The sequence below is a fragment of the Hibiscus syriacus genome, unplaced genomic scaffold (assembly GCF_006381635.1).
Source record: "Hibiscus syriacus cultivar Baekdansim isolate YM2019G1 unplaced genomic scaffold, ASM638163v2 tig00117056_pilon, whole genome shotgun sequence".
NCBI lineage: Eukaryota > Viridiplantae > Streptophyta > Magnoliopsida > Malvales > Malvaceae > Hibiscus > Hibiscus syriacus.
Window position 1 is genome coordinate 3316499 of NW_024063539.1, and position 16728 is coordinate 3333226.

Consider the following 16728-nt stretch of genomic DNA (forward strand, 5'->3'; position numbering starts at 1 on the left):
GACACCCAACCGAGGAAGAAAATTCAAACGTCACGAAGGCTTCAAAACTGAATCGAAGGAGAAATACCCGATCATTTGTTACGAATGCAAAAAGCCGGGGCATCAAATATGATTGCCCACAATTGAAGAAAAGAGTTAATCCAAAAAGAAGCACAAGGCTCATGTAGCTACATGGAGCGATGAAGAGGACAAGAAGTTGCAAACTTGTGCTTGATGGCTATCGGGGAAGATTCTAAGGTAACCTCTAACTCATTCGATTTGGATGAATTATCTTATGATGAGTTATTAGATGATTATAATGGGTTGGCTTCGGATTATAAGACTCTATTTTCAAGATACAAAAATGATATTTCAAAATTGAAAAACGAAATAGTCTTATATCCAAGACCAACAATGAGCTTGAAAGTAAGATCAAAGAATTGCAAATCAAAATTAATGATTTTGAAAAGAAAATACTGATTTGCATAACTTACTTTCAAAAGTTCATGATGATCATCAAAAGAAGATTGATGATTTTAAAACTTCTTTTAATAAGGTTGGAACAAAAAGTTTTGAAAAATGTGAGAATTCAAAATCCAACTTTGTTAAGAAAAGTTTTAGAAGTACAATCATAGAAGTCCTCAACGAACCTTGAATGGTAAAATTGTTAGGAGTATATGGGTTCCTAAAGAATTCATTACTACTAAAGATAAGGATGTCCTTTATAATGGATACCAAAGGGGACAAGGATTTTAGAAACTAATGAATATGGACCCAAAAATTTGGGTACCAAAAATTAGAAATTAATCTATGCTTGTAGGAAAAGAGCATTGCTACAAGCACGGGAAACAAATCCAAATTCATGGTACCTTGATAGTGGATGCTCGAGACACATGACCGAGGATAAAAATCGGTTCATAGAGCTTAACACTAAAAATGGAGGAGAAGTGATTTTTGGGGATGATTCAAAAGGTCACATTGAAGGTATAGGTACAATAGGTAATACCTCTTCTATACAAATTAAAAATGTTTTATGTGAATGGATTAAAGCATAATCTCTTGAGTATTAGTCAATTATGTGATAATGGATTCAATGTCATATTTGAAACTAATGGTTGTAAAGTCATTGATTATGCTTGTTGGTCATAGAATAGGAAACATATCCATGGTGCATTTAGACTCTATAGAAATGACTAATTTATGCCTAGTTGCTAAGGATGAGCATGATAGTTGGTTATGGCATAGGAGACTAGGACATGCTATCATGAGTGTTTTGCAACGGTTAGTTTAAGGAGAATTGGTTTGAGGCATGCCTAAACTAAAATTTGATAATGATAAAATCTGTGATGCTTGTGCTAAAGGAAAACAAAAGCGAGTTTCTTTTAAATCCATTAATGATGTGTCAACTAGAGTATTACAATTGATCTATATAGATCTTTTTGGGCCAACTAGGACTACTAGCTTGGGTGGAAAACAATATGATTTGTCTTGGTAGATGATATTCTAGATACTTGGGTTCTATTCTTAAGTACTAAAGATGAAGCATTAGAAAATTTCATCACATTTTCAAAAGTAATCCAAAACGAAAAAGGTTACTCTATCACTAGTGTTAGAAGTGATCATGACTGAATTTGAAAATCTTGGATTCAATGAGTTTTGTAATTCTAATGGTATTAGCCATAATTTTTCAGCACCTAGAACCCCTCAACAAAATGGAGTTGTTGAGAGGAAAAATCGAACTTTAGAAGAAATGGTAGAACCATGCTTTGTGAAAATAATTTGCCAAAATATTTTTCGGCGGACCACAAATATCGCTTGTTGTTGTAAATCGAGTAATGATTAGGCCAATTTTAAAGAAAACTCCATATGAAATTTTCAAAAATAAAAGCCTAACATTAGCTATTTTCATCCTTTTGGATATAATTGTTTTGTTTTAAACAACGGTAGAGAAAACCTTGGCAAATTTGATGCTAAAAGTGATGAAGGAATTTTTCTGTGTTATTCCTTAAATTCTAAAGCTTATCGAGTATTTAATAAAAGAACTTTGGTTGTAGAAGAGTCTATACATGTTGTTTTCGATGATAATCTCCTTCCGAGGAATGATTCTTGTTTGAATGATGATGTAGGTATTATAAATACAAATGACGTTAGACATGACGTTGGAGAATCATCATCAAAGAAGAAAGAAAAATGAGGAAACTCATGATCCTCTTGAGAATCCAATCATTGAAGAAAGGGAAGTATCTTATCCAAGAGAGTACAACTATGTCAAGGATGGTGAGATTATAGGTGATCCATCAAAAAGGGTAACAACTCGATCTTCTCTTAGAAATATTTGTAACTATGTTGCATTTATTTCATGCATAGAGCCTAAGAATATTAAAGAAGCATTAAATGATGAACATTGAATTATGGCTATGTAAGAAGAATTAAATCAATTTGAGAGAAGTAAAGTATGGACATTAGTTGAAAGGCCAGTAATAAATCTACTGTAGGTACTATATGGGTATTTAGGATTAAGCTTGATGAGAGTGGTAATAGTGAGAAACAAGCTAGACTTGTTGCTCAAGGGTATACTCAAGAAGAGGGCATAGACTATGATGAAACATACGCTCCCGTAGCTAGGATGGAAGCAATTAAAATGTTATTAGCATTTGCCTATTTTCATGAATTTAAACTATATCAAATGGATGCTAAAAGTGCATTTTTAAATGGTTTTATAAAAGAAGAAGTGTATATGGAACAACCTCCAGGTTTTGAAGATTCAAAATTTTCGGATCATGTTCTTAAATTGACAAAAGCACTTTATGGTTTAAAACAAGCTCCTAGAGCTTGGTATGAAATTGTCAAATTTTTTAATTAAAAAGGTTTTTCAAAAGGGAAGGTTGACACTACATTGTTTTTAAAGCATATAGGTAATATTTATTAGTAGTTCAAATTTTGATGATATAATATTTGGTTCTACTAATGATGTTCTTTGCCAAGAATTATCTAAGCTAATGCAAACGAATTCGAAATGAGCATGATGGGGGAGCTCTTATTTTTCTTGGACTCCAAATCAAGCAAAGAAAAGATGGCATCTTCATCAATCAAGCTAAGTACGTCAAAGATGCTCAAGAAGTTTGGATGGAAAATGGAAACCTCATGACACTCCAATGAGCTCTTCTACAAAGCTTGACTTGATGAAGGAGGTAAATGTGGATGTTAAATTATATAGGTCAATGATTGGTTCTTGCTCTATCTAACTGCAAGTAGACCAGACATTATGTTTAGTGTTTACTTATGTGCTAGATTTGAATCATGTCCTAAGGAATCACATTTACTAGCTATTAAGAGAATCTTTAGATACCTTAAGGACACTCCTAGTTTAGGACTTTGGTATCCTAGAGACTCTAGCTTTAGCTTGCATGCCTTTTCTGATGCGGATTATGGAGGATGCAAATTAGATAGGAAAAGCACCTCTGGTACTTGCCAATTCCTTCGAAATAGCTGATTTCTTGGTTTTCAAAGAAACAAATTGTGTTGTATTATCTACCACTGAAGCCGAATACATTTCAGCCGTAGTTGTTGTGCACAAGTTTTATGGATGAAACAACAATTTTTAATTATGAAATTGAAGTAGGTACCTTCCTATCAAGTGTGATAATAGTGCTATTTGTCTCACTAAAATTCCCATCCAACACTCTAGAACTAAGCACATTGAAATAAGACATCACTTCATTAGAGACCATGTCACTAAGGAAGATGTAGTTCTAGAATTTTTGATACTTTGCATCAATTAGCGGATATCTTTACAAAACCTTTGGACAAGGAACATTTTTGGACACTTAGAGAGAATTAGGTTTAACTGGCCTATCTTCACTTAGTGTTTAAAATAATTTTAGCACTTTTAAGACTAAATGAAAAAATGCTTATAATAGTAATTTCTGATTACATTCATTGCTATGAGTTAGGGAGTTTATGATTCTTGATGAAAAATTAACTTTGTTCAAATGTAGTTAAGGATTAATTTGATTGATTGAACATATTTAATTTTTGATATATGAGTTGCAATACCACTAGAAAAGGTTAATTTAGCATTTGAGTGTTTAAAATACAGATTTTTGAATTATAGGCAGAGGGAATCGATACCCCTTTAAGGGGAACCGATTCCCCCTTTGAATGGGAACCGATTCCCCCTAGGGGAATCGATACCCCCATGGGGTTCTGGTTTTTAACCGGGCAAAACACCAAAAAATGTTAAAACCCTCTCTCTTACCGCCGTTCCTCTCTCTACTCTCTCCTTATCTCCTTTTTCGCCTCAAATCAACGTTTCTTATCGGAATTACTTCAAATATCATCTTCTAAACTTGCTAGCATCATTAAAATCGTGCAAACAACATCAAAATCCACTCAATCTCATCTTTCAAGGTAAATTTTTCTAAACTCTCTATTTTATTCATTTTGAACATAGGACTAGTTTCAATTAGTTCTAAATAGAAATAGTGATCGGGCATTGCTTATTAGTTTTAGAAACTAAATTTTTACAACTAATTTCATCAAAAACACAAGATTTTTCTGAAATTTTTGAAATTTTTGAAAAAAAATATTTATTGTGTTTTGATTAAATTATGTTGTTATGAAAACTATACATATATTGATTTCAAAACCTTATTTTCAATAAGTTTTTCGAAAACTTTGCCATAGGATTAGTTTAAGAGAACCTTGAAATATTGAGAACTCAATTGAGTTTTGGGATTGATTGAATTGCATATATGTGTTTTCTAAATTGCAGGTTATCCATTCTATTCCGATTTCCTAAACATGTCCAATCCTAAACGTGCTAGGTCATCATCTGTCGTTCAAACCAACAACCAAATCCACCTCCAAATCCTCGTCCTATTCCTGAAATTCCTATTCCTAATCCGTTGATCCTAATATGACTATCCAAACTTGTGCTTCAATCATGGTCCTAGAAATCATCGTTTTTGGTATTATCAATATTTTGACTCTTACAAATTAGAGAAGAACGTATCCTTCTCGTCAAGCTATGATAGATATCGATTTTAGATATCTTCCTCTTTTACAAGAGTGGAAATTTGATAACTTTGTGACCTGAACCTATATTTTACCATCAACTTGTTCACATATTCTATTCTAACCGTTTGTATTAAAAACCGAGCTCAAACCAAAACCATAGCAGTTCGTTCCTATCTCCTAGGACAATTCATCCATCTTGACTCGGCTTACATAGCTAATGAATTAGGATTAGATAATGATGGTATATCAAATGAAAAATAGTTTTAGGTTCTCGTTATAAAAGAAGGATAGTGCGAGTAGGTCTAGATGTCGTCTTTCCTCTCAAAAATAAATTAATCTTCTTTCCTTAACGAGAGCGGGATGGATAAAGAATAAGGACACCGTGAATGGGTTCGATCTTCTGAAAATACTCGGAGCTAGCTCTTCTCAAGCTCACAGAAGCTGACGTCGATCCCGAGCTTGAACAATGCAAGATATTGACGAAGCCGACGATGAGCCGTAACACACGAGGAAAAGCTCAACAAGAAGATCATGTGCCTCCATATTTTCAATATTTATGGAGACATTTGATTTCCATTATGCATCCTTGGATTCTCGCTTCACTTCCATAGAATCTCACTTCTCGACTATGGAAGCTCAAAAATTGGAAATTCTCCGGGAGATGCGTGCAAACAATGAAGCAACCAACACTCGTATTAATGAACTCACTCATGAATGGAGCTATGCGAGCTCATTTCCCACCTCCCGATCCTACGGATGCTTGAACTTTAATCTTTGCTTTGCTTGTTTGGATTGAACTTGGATATTTGCATTATTATTAAAACATTTTGAATGCTTTTGGATTGTTTATTTTTTTGTTCGAACTTATGTTTAATACATTTGATTTGGATTCGTTTTATTTTGCATCTTTAGACATATATGACCAATTATCCATACATGTTTATGAATATTGAATTATGGAACTAATGGCTAACGTTTCTCTTGATTGTGATCTTAGCAGCTTAAGCTATATATAATCAATTGGCTAAATGATTTCAAAACCTTATTTAAAATCTTTTAAAATGTCTTTTTGATTTAACAAAAAGGGGGAGAAGTGTTTTAAAGGAGAGAAGTGTTAAAGTAAGGGGGAGTAATTTTTCAAAAACGTCGTTTTTGATTTCAAAATCTTAAAATTACTAAAATGTTTTGTTATATCAAAAAGGGGGAGATTGTTGAAAACATTTTGATATTTCGATATAACAAATTAAGATAAATGAATTTTAAGATTTTCCAATAAGGTTTTCTAAGTATTCGATATAATTATTCGAATATCAAAATATTACTCCAAATCTTTTAAAAGTCATTTTTAATCCTTACTCAAGTGTAAAATTAAGTTTTAGTCTTAAAATAATTTCAAAACAATTTTACAAAATATTTCGAACCATTTCAACGCCAAAAATTCCAGATTGCTCAGAGGGAACCGATTCCCCCTGAATGGTTTGACTCCGAGAATTCCAGTATACTCGGAGGGAACCGATTCCCTCCAGGGGGTATCGATTCCCCCCACTGTTCAACGGTCGAATATTTGAATTTTACACTTAGGGAACTGATTCCCCCCACGCTCCAAGCTGTTGTATTAATTGTTTTCACACTTAAACGGCTCCAATAACTTCATTAATGATCCCCAACGTTCAGAAGTGATTCAAGGTGTATTTAAGCAAGCTTAGAAGCCATGATCAAAACAAGAACATCAAGCACTAGAATCAAGAGAGAATCAAAGAGAAAGCATAAAACCTCAAGTTTGAGCATTTCAAGCCTATTTTTCATTCAATATTCATTTGCTTTCAAGAACACTTATTGTGTCAATTGTATTTATTCTTGAGTGTTCTTTCTTTTCTAGAATTGTGCAAACATATTGCCTTGTGAGGTTTTTCTTGTAAGTTGCAAATTTGTAATCTTCTCTTTGAGAAAAGAGTGTTCTCAAGAATTGGGGTATATTCTTGAGGGAGTTGTAAGGTTATCTCTTTGGCCTCAAAAGAAAGAACAAATTAGTGAATTTGTTGGAAAATCCTTAGTGTGGATAGCTAAGGTAGTGGACGTAGACTTTGGTTGATAAAGTCAACCACTCTAAATCGCTGTGCAATTACTTTCAATTTTCTGCAAAAGCTTCCACAAAATTTTAATTGCCAATTCATCCCCCTCTTGTCCGATTCCGTCAATCGATTAACTCAACATATCCTATATTCTATATAATATAAATATAAAAAATCATAAAGTCTCGGACGACTACAAATATAAAATTAGAATATTTGGTTATGAAAATCAAATTATCCAAAAATAAAAATTGATCAATTTTTTTATGATATATTTATTTTAATATGTTACACTTTGACATTAAATTAAAAATATTTAGATAAAATTTAGAATTATTTTCGCCACAGAATCTTTTTTTAAAAAAAACTTTATTTTTATCATATTATTAATATAATTAATATTAAACATTTTTTAATTATACTTTATATTACATACCCTCGTGTCACTCTTTAAAATATTTTATTGTGAATTATTAAATACTAAACATTTAATGTTTATTTTCTATTTTTTATTATTTATGATATTTTTAAAATAAATTATATAAATAATAAAATTAATATAAAAACAGTAAAATATAATAAAAATATAGATCATGAATTTAATCTATTGAATAACTTTTTTAATATTAGAAACATGTTATAAATTGAATAATAAAATTAATAATATTAGCTCTTAACTCATTCATTCTAAAAACATAGTATATTTAATAACATATTTATCATTAAGGATAGACACATGAATTTATGTCAATGGATGTGAACTTAAAAAGTTATATTAAAAATTGTAGGGTGAAGTTAAAAATTATTAGGAAGTGCAAAATTAGATAATAAATGAAAAATACAAAGAAAAAAATTCTAAAATACAAGAGAATTTAAATTTTTTAGGGTAAGACCACACTCCCAACACCCCTCTATCCATCCATGTTTATCACGATATTTTAAGTTTAAGTTGGAGTGCGAAAGCGGAGGTATCGACGTTAGAGAAAATGACCTACAATAAAAATATGTTTGAGTGAATTTAGGGTTAAGTATCTTAGGGTCAGAACAATAAACTGAAACAATGAGAATGACGTTTGAATTGAATTAGAGTCAAATGGAGTATAACGATCATATTAGGTTTATACAACATGCTTTTATAACCTAACATCATTGTAATATCTCTTAAGACATATAACATGATTTGACACACACATTACGTATACCTTAGATTCTTACACACTTAGTCAATACCTCTTAAGAGATGATCGCAAACGAACTTAATAGTACCAAATTATTAATCACAAATTTGACAAATTATTAATAAATCAAATCAAATAGGTTATCACACTCAAAGTTAAATTATTCATAAAATGGTTGTTGTTTTTATGGATAATTGCATAAACACAAATTATAAATACCAACACAAGTTAATACTATTTAGAAAATCAAATTAGATAATCATAATCAAATTTATTAGTGTTAAGGTGACTTTAAGCCTTTCCACTGTAGGCAGTAAAAATATATTTTTATAAAATAAATTATGAATATTTAGAATTTTAAAAAATTATGATTTTTATTTTTTAATAAAAATTTAAAAGTATTAATATAATATTTTAATTATAATTTAAAAATCAAATAAAATACTAAATTTATATAATATTGAGTTAAAAGAGTCTCGTCATCAATTCATTACTAAATTAATTGATGAACGGGGGGAAAACAATCTCAATAATGTTACTGATGATTTTGTGAGATTTTAATGACATTAGTGATCATATTTAACATTTCATAATTGATTGACCAAAACAAAAATATACTAATAGTTCAAGACTAATATGAGTTTATCATTTCTATTTTTATTTTGTTTTATTCAGGTTCGTATAATCTATTTAAGGGTTTAAATAATGTTTTGACGCCTACAGTTACTTAAAGTTTGTTTTATTCAATTTGACCCCGAAGTTACAAAACATCTCCCACGTCAATCAAACAACAACAACAACAACAACAAAACCCAATTCCCATATGTATGGGGTAAGGGGGAGGTAGGGTAGTAGGCTGCCCCCAACGCCAGGTTGAGAATAGCTTCCGTGAAAGACCTCCGGCAGTCAGAAAATTAAAAATATAGATAAAATGCAATGCATGTATAAATAATTACATAAATACATAGCTAAACAATCTTCATATGCAGTCATTAATATCATATGTGCTTCTGTAATGGGGAGTAATCCCTGCAAAATAATCCCTGCGAAAGAGTCTCTGCATATAGACAGAAACCTAAGACCCGGCTAAAATTAACAGAGGAAACATGATGAGAATGATACACATGAGACAACGATAGCAAGCCCAGTTCTAATCTTTCATAAATACCAATAACAGAAAAGTATAAAAAGTAAAAGTCAAGGAAATAACTACAAATGAATTTAAAAGAAGACAAAGATGATACACCCTATAGATGTGACTCACACTACTCGACTACCCTAGTCTTAAGCCTCCATAATTTCCTATCATAGGTCATGTCTTCGGTAAGGCCTAAATCCCTCAAATCAGATCTCAAGCAGTCATCCCACTTCCGCCTTGGTCGTCCTTTCCTTCTGGCACCGTCGACTGTAATCGACTCTACCCTCCTGACCGCATCCGACGGTAGTCGCCTAAGGACGTGCCCAAACCACCGTAGTCTTCCCTCCCTCATTTTTCCGGAAACAGACATCACCCCTAAGGACATCCTAATAGCAGAGTTTGTCGTCATATCCCACAGAGTCCTACCACATGTCCATCGAAGCATTCTCATTTCTGCGGCCTCTATCCTCCTTACGTGATCCTTCTTGGGTGCCCAACATTCTGATCCATACAACAGCGCTGGTCTTATTGCCATTCTATAAAATTTTCCCTTAAGTTTTAGAGGCACCTTCTTGTCACACAAAACTCCAGTAGCAGCCCTCCACTTTAGCCATCCCGCCTTTATACGGTGTGTAACGTCATCATCTACACCCCCATCTTTATGTATCATAGACCCTAAGTACTTGAAACAATCCTTTGAGGGAAGAACGTGTCCTTCTGTGCATACTTCTACATCTTCATCATTTTGGTTCCCACTGAAGTTTGAACATAAATACTCTGTCTTTTCAATATTGATCCTTAAACCTTTTTCTTCCAAAGCAGTCTTCCAGGTAGCCAGTCTGCTATTCAACTCAGATTTTGTTTCAGCCACTAAGACAATGTCGTCAGCGAAAAGCATACACCAAGGTACACCGTCTGGTGTCGCACAATAGATGTCGTCCATAATCAAGGCGAAGATGTAAGGGCTAAGAGCCGACCCCTGGTGGAGTCCGATTTCCACCGGGAATGCCTCGGTGTCGCCAACTGTAGTCCTGACGTAAGTAGTAGATCTACAGTACATATCACGAATCGTCCGGATATAGCAGTTGGTATCCGTCTCGTTTCCAAAGTCTTCCAGATCGTATCGCGAGGAACGCTATCATAAGCCTTCTCAAGGTCAATGAACGCCATGTGAAGATCTCTAGACTTTTCCCTATATTTCTCCATAAGCCGTCGAAGTAGATGAATCGCCTCCGTGGTAGACCTGTTTGGCATAAAGCCAAATTGGTTTTCCGAAACCCTAGTGACTTGTCTCAACCTAGCCTCTATCACCCTTTCCCATAGCTTCATGGTATGGCTGAGTAGTTTAATACCTCTGTAGTTACCACAACGTTGGGGATCTCCTTTATTTTTATAAATTGGTATCACCGTAGACTCTCTCCACTCCTCTGGCATCTTGGCAGTCTCTAAAATAATATTAAAGATGTTGGTCAACCACTTAACTCCCTCATCTCCTAGGGCTAACCACACAGTGATAGGAATTTGATCAGGACCGACAGCTTTCTCCCTTCCCATCTTTCTAAGAGCCATTTTGACTTCCTCAAACCCAATCCTACTTGTAGGGCAGTCATTGGCCGTAGTATGATGGTCGGTTGACCCAACAACGATATTATCTCTACATGGAGAGGCACCGTCATTAAATAAGCCAAAGAAATAACTACCCCAAACCCTCTTAATATCCTGTTCTTTCGTTAAAAGAACACTATTGTTGTCCTTTATAAACCTAATGTTACCTAGATCTTTTTCCTAGTCTCCCTAGATTTTGCAAGTCTGAAGATGCCATTTTGTCCTTCCTTAGTGTCTAATCTCTTGTACATTTCCTCATATGCCTAATCCTTTGCTTTAGCTACCGTTTTCTTGGCTTCCCGCTTTGCCTCCTGGTATCTTTGTTTAGCTCCCGACCTTTCTTCGTCGTCATTGCATTGAAGAAACTCCTTGAAGCAAGTTTGTTTTGTCTTCACCTTAGTTTGGACTTCGTCGTTCCACCACCACGATTCTTTATGTTCCTTGGCCTTCCCCGTCGACAACCCAAGGGTTTTTTTGCCCACCTCTCTGATGGAATTTGCCATATTTTTCCATAACATATCTGCGTTATTTGAGTTTGTAGTTTCAAAACCTGTATTAGACAAAAGCTTACTCCTAAAGTCATCAGTTGTCGCTCCATGTAAGTTCTTCCAGAGGATCCTAGGTTTACCCAGTTTAGCCCTCCTATGCGTGCTCCGCCCGTTGGGAGCGCGGAACACCAAAACCAACAATTTGTGTTGTGATGCACATGCCTCTTCAGGGAACACCTTACAGTCAATGTAAGCCCATCGTTCCCGATTTCTAACCAAGATGTAGTCGATTTGGGTACAATGTCCCCCGCTGTGAAACGTAATCAAGTTCGCATCTCTTTTATTAAATAAGGAGTTAGTGATCACCAAATCGTGAGCAGTAGCAAAATCAAGCAACGTACGCCCCTCATCATTCCTGTTACCATAACCGAAACCCCCATAAACACCGTCATACCCGTCGATTGCACTACCTATATGGCCATTGAAGTCTCCCCCTATGAAAACTCTTTGGTCCTCCGGAATGCTCCTAAGTACAAAATCTAACTGATCCCAGAAGCAACGTTTCTCCCCCTCCCCTAGGCCAACGTGTGGAGCGTACACTGAAAGGACATTCACCACTTCCGCTTCTATAATAGCCTTAATCATCATGATCCTATCCCGGTATCTACAAACTTCAACAACATTTTCCTTGAGACTAGAGGATACCAAGATACCCACCCCATTTCTAGCGTTATCTACTCCTGAATACCACAACTTGTACCCATTACACTCTCTGGCGCGAGCCCCTTTCCACCTAGTCTCCTGAATACATGCAAAATCTATTTTCCTATTACTAAGTACGTCGGTCAGCTCCAGCAGCCTAGCATTTAATGTGCCTACATTTAACGAACAAACTCTAAGTCTAGTCTCCTTGACACCACTCCGTTGAGCCCTCCCCCTATACGCCCTATGGGATCTAAAAGAATGACATGACCTCAAGTAATCATCTATAATCGAAGCTATGAGGGACTATGAAAAAGAAGATCCAAAGAAGAAACCTTTCTGAAAATCCTCAGACCCGAGAATGCAACACCCAAAAAGCAAAAACAGTTTATAAATATTTATAACAGATATACTCAATTTGAAATATAAATAATGATATAAGATACTAGAGGTATAGGACAATGAAAAAAAAAATGATCTAGTAACTCCTACTCAGAGCAATATAGCAAAATATAGATCCAGTAGTGCCTTAAAGGTGAAGAATGAAGATAAAAGGAAATCCCTTGATAACCATCAATTACCAGTAGTGTATTAGCATGAACTTCACTTGGATTATTCTAGAGTACAAGACAAATAATTAAACTACGCAGAGTCAAATATTATCCTCCGAAATTAAGCAGCAAAAGGCACGAAAATTTGAACCAAGTAACTACAGAACTGAAGATTAAAAATAACTAAATTGAGATCACAACTCGAGAGAAAGAACAATAAAACCCCAATAAAGAAAATAACGTGTAGACCTAAAAATAATTGAAAATAATTCAAAAAGGAAAGAAAAAACCCAAATTCAAATCCCAGAAACCAGATCTAATCCAATTCACCAAAACGAAAAATCAAATCATACTAGCACTTGAACAAAGAAATATGATTCATTCAACTCAAAAATAATCAGGGGAAAACTGGATCGAGTGAGGAAATTTGGTACCTTTCTCGAGGATTCCAATGGAGGGGATTTGGAAATAACTAGAAAAGGATGTTAAAATCAAGCTTACCAGCAAGAAAATCCAAGCTGAAACTGAAAATCCTGTGAGCAAAAGCAGATCCAAGCTGCCGAATCACTCACAAATTCTCAGATTTTTCTCTCTTCCTTCTCCTGTATCGCACGGCTTTCTTTAGGAACTGTAAATTTCCGTCACAAAAAAGTTACGTGGTGCACTAGGATCTAGGAATGTACAACTTCGTACAGTATATATAATTTAAAATGAGACAAATTCTTCAAAAAGTATAAAAAAGGATTATAATATTGGGACTAAATTGAAGTAAAAACACATTTAGATACCAAAATAGCATTAGGTTCAAAATATCATTTCAAAAGAAAAGAGAAAAGAGGAACAGAGCAATTTTGCCGTAGGCAACACACAGAGGAAAGCCAAAGAAGAATGCATGGTCGTTCTCGCAAAGCAATCAACCCGGAAGACGAAGCAACTTCTGCTGCGAAAGCCCAGAGCTTCGCGATCTCCAAACTCAATTCTTCTCTTATCACCGCGATAAAATGTACCCTTTTATTTTATTTTTAGGTTTTTTTTTTCTAATAATCTTCTTTAACATTTTCTCTGATTTGTTTTATATTAATTTTGTCTCCAAAGAGAACGTCTTGCCAGAGGAGTACGAGTTTATACACCAAGCTATATTTACCGACCCTGATGATCAAAGTGGATGGTTTTATCATCTCTGGCTTCTAGATCAGACTGTTACAACTGACTCTTCTCTCCTTGTTTCTTCTTGGCCTCCTCATGGTTCTGATGTTCTTTTACTGGGAAATGGGTGCCATAACAGTTCTAATTTTTCTCCATTCACAACTTTGCGCTCTGATTCAGGGTCATTTCCAATTGTTCTTTATTTTAATCAACATGTTGCGGGTGTAAGCTCATCTACTGTTGTTTTTGAATACGGGTTTAATAAAAGTGAAGATATTGTTTGGAAACCACTTTCACTGAGCCACTCACAGACCGCACAAGTTTGGGTTGCACATTTAAAATTTCCGAGTTCAGAGCTTCATTCTTCGGTTAAAGTTTGTGTTGGGCATTCTGAGGGAATCACTTCAAAAAGAGGGCCTCAATATAGCTGTCCTTCAGTATTTTCATTTAAAGTACATGCACAACCTACACAAAGAGATTCCCCTCAAGGTTCCGTTTCAGAAAGTATTTTATGGAGAGAAGATAATTTCAAGGTGTATGGAACACAATCTGAGGAAGCAAGCCCTACTTTCTCCTTTGATCAACTAAATATTAGGACTGATCATGAACCGACTGCATCAAATTGGCAGGCAGAGGCTTTAACCAAAGAGATCGACTGCTTCCGTGAATTATTATCATTGACGGACTGGTAAACCTATTTAATTTAATAAGTACCTTATTGAACTTCTTAGGAAGTAAACATTGTTAATACGACTCCTCATTTTTCTTTGTCCTGTTTTTTAGTAAAATCGGAAAGCTTACACTTTCAAGATTGTTGATGGCTCGTGATGCAATATCATATTCACATGCTAACAAACCGGTTCATTCCGAAGTCCTTGAATTGTATAGTGATTTGATGACGTTGGATTGATCACATTACCAAACTAATGTAGTTACTTCCAATAATTTTAAAATGAAAGTGTATCCTATCAAGTGAAACCCTAGAAATCTGAGCAGGCCTAAAATTTGAGAATGAGAGAAAAAGAAATATTCGTCAATTTAAATTCGTCGAGAAAAGATTGTTAGAACTTATAAAAGATCCGATCTCGACGTCTTTAAATAATCGAACATCCTACTTCTTTCTAAAAGGATTGGTAATTTTTAATTTAATTTGTTTTATTTTATTTTATCATCATTCATGCATTTGAATTAATAATGAATTTTAGAATGAAATAGTAATATTTCTTTATTTCGATTGGAGTAAGAACTAATTGCTTTAAGGAATGAGAGGTCTTTTCTTCTCGATAGAAAATAATTAAATATTTTCGTTTTTCGTCCTAAAATTCAAGGGTGTTATTTAAGGGATCTCAAATTGAATTAAACTCGAACTTGTAAATTCCATTGCAAAGACAATTAGTTAATCGACTAGATACCGATTTAAGGCGCTGTGGGGGTGCTAACCATTCCCCATGCATAATCGACTCATGAACTTAATTCTTTGGAATATAGACCTATAAACGTTGTTTTAATAAAATTAAAATTATTATTTTTATTAAAATGACAACAGTTTTGGGTGTCAATCACACCCTAATCAAATATCGGTGGAGACTCCTCGAACCGTTTATGTAATTTTAAAAAAGATACACCAAATTAATCGACACGAGACTTTAAACCACACTTAATTAAATTTATTAAAGAAAACGTTTCGACAACTACAAGGATGAACATAGTTTAGTTTTACTACAGCAGGTGGGTACATTATTTCTCTGTAATTTTGTCACCAAAAGCATCAGCATTTAAGTTTTTAGTTTCGGAGTATTATTATTTCTAAGGCCTTGTATAAGTAGCCAGATGTTCTATACAACTTTGATTATATTTGTTTTACCTGTAAGGTTATTTCATCTGGAAAAATAATCCCGAGGAACTGTTAAATATATGTATATTTGATTTGTAGTTTCTTGAGAAAAACTTCTCCAGATGGCTAAACTTAGGTATTAGAAAATTTCTGCTAATGTCGGTCCTTCCGTAGTTATGATAAGATGTATTTTCCCACTCTTGCTGTAACTTTTGGTATAAGTTTGTTAGATTTACATGGAGGCTAACAGCACGCCTTTTGTCTATCTATTCTGTAGGTGACTTCTAAGCGGGAGTCTTTGCTGAAACATTGCTATCAGTTTATGGAATCACTTTCATCAATTATTTACAGTCCTATCTGTCTCCGGTTGAATAATTTATCGCTATCACGAATAGGAGCTTTCGAGAAATTATTGTGGGTCCAAGTACTAGATCTCAGCCACAATGAACTTCATTCAATTGAAGGTATGGTATTGACAATAATGTTCAAAATATTGTTTGTCGAGTTGGATATTGTTCAATCATTTCCTTGATCTTCTCGTAACCATTGGTGTTTCTTATATATTCATGTCTTCACAGTCCCTTACCCTACTCTTCTTCATCCCCTTTTATGCTTAAAATTACAAAAGAAAAAACCCTTGAATTCGTATTTGTAAACTATGCTGAAGTCGTTAAGAGTATTGGATATATCATACAATCAGATCGGCAAACATTCTAATGACAGAACAAGTTACTTGTCCTCTTCTCCTTTGTCTCGTTCAATTGGAAACGAATTGAACAACGAAGAAACCGTGATCGGTGATGCTGCTCTAATTAACCAATGGGAGGCATTTTTCGTTTTTAAAGAGTTGAAGCAATTAGATATCATGGGGAATGCAATTGCTGATGAGAAATTTAAGTCGTTTCTGACCAAGGTTATGCCGTCGCTTAAGCAACTGGATGTTGAACTATTGCAAAAGTTTTCAATTTGATTTCTTGGTAAGTTCACATTATTGGAGACATCTTTTCTAACTTCGC

General features: G+C 34.3%; 1 pseudogene; it reads left to right on the forward strand.

Moving 5' to 3' along the window:
• Window positions 1-13620: 13620 nt before the first annotated feature.
• Window positions 13621-16682, forward strand: LOC120198206 (annotated as a pseudogene).
• Window positions 16683-16728: the final 46 nt, after the last annotated feature.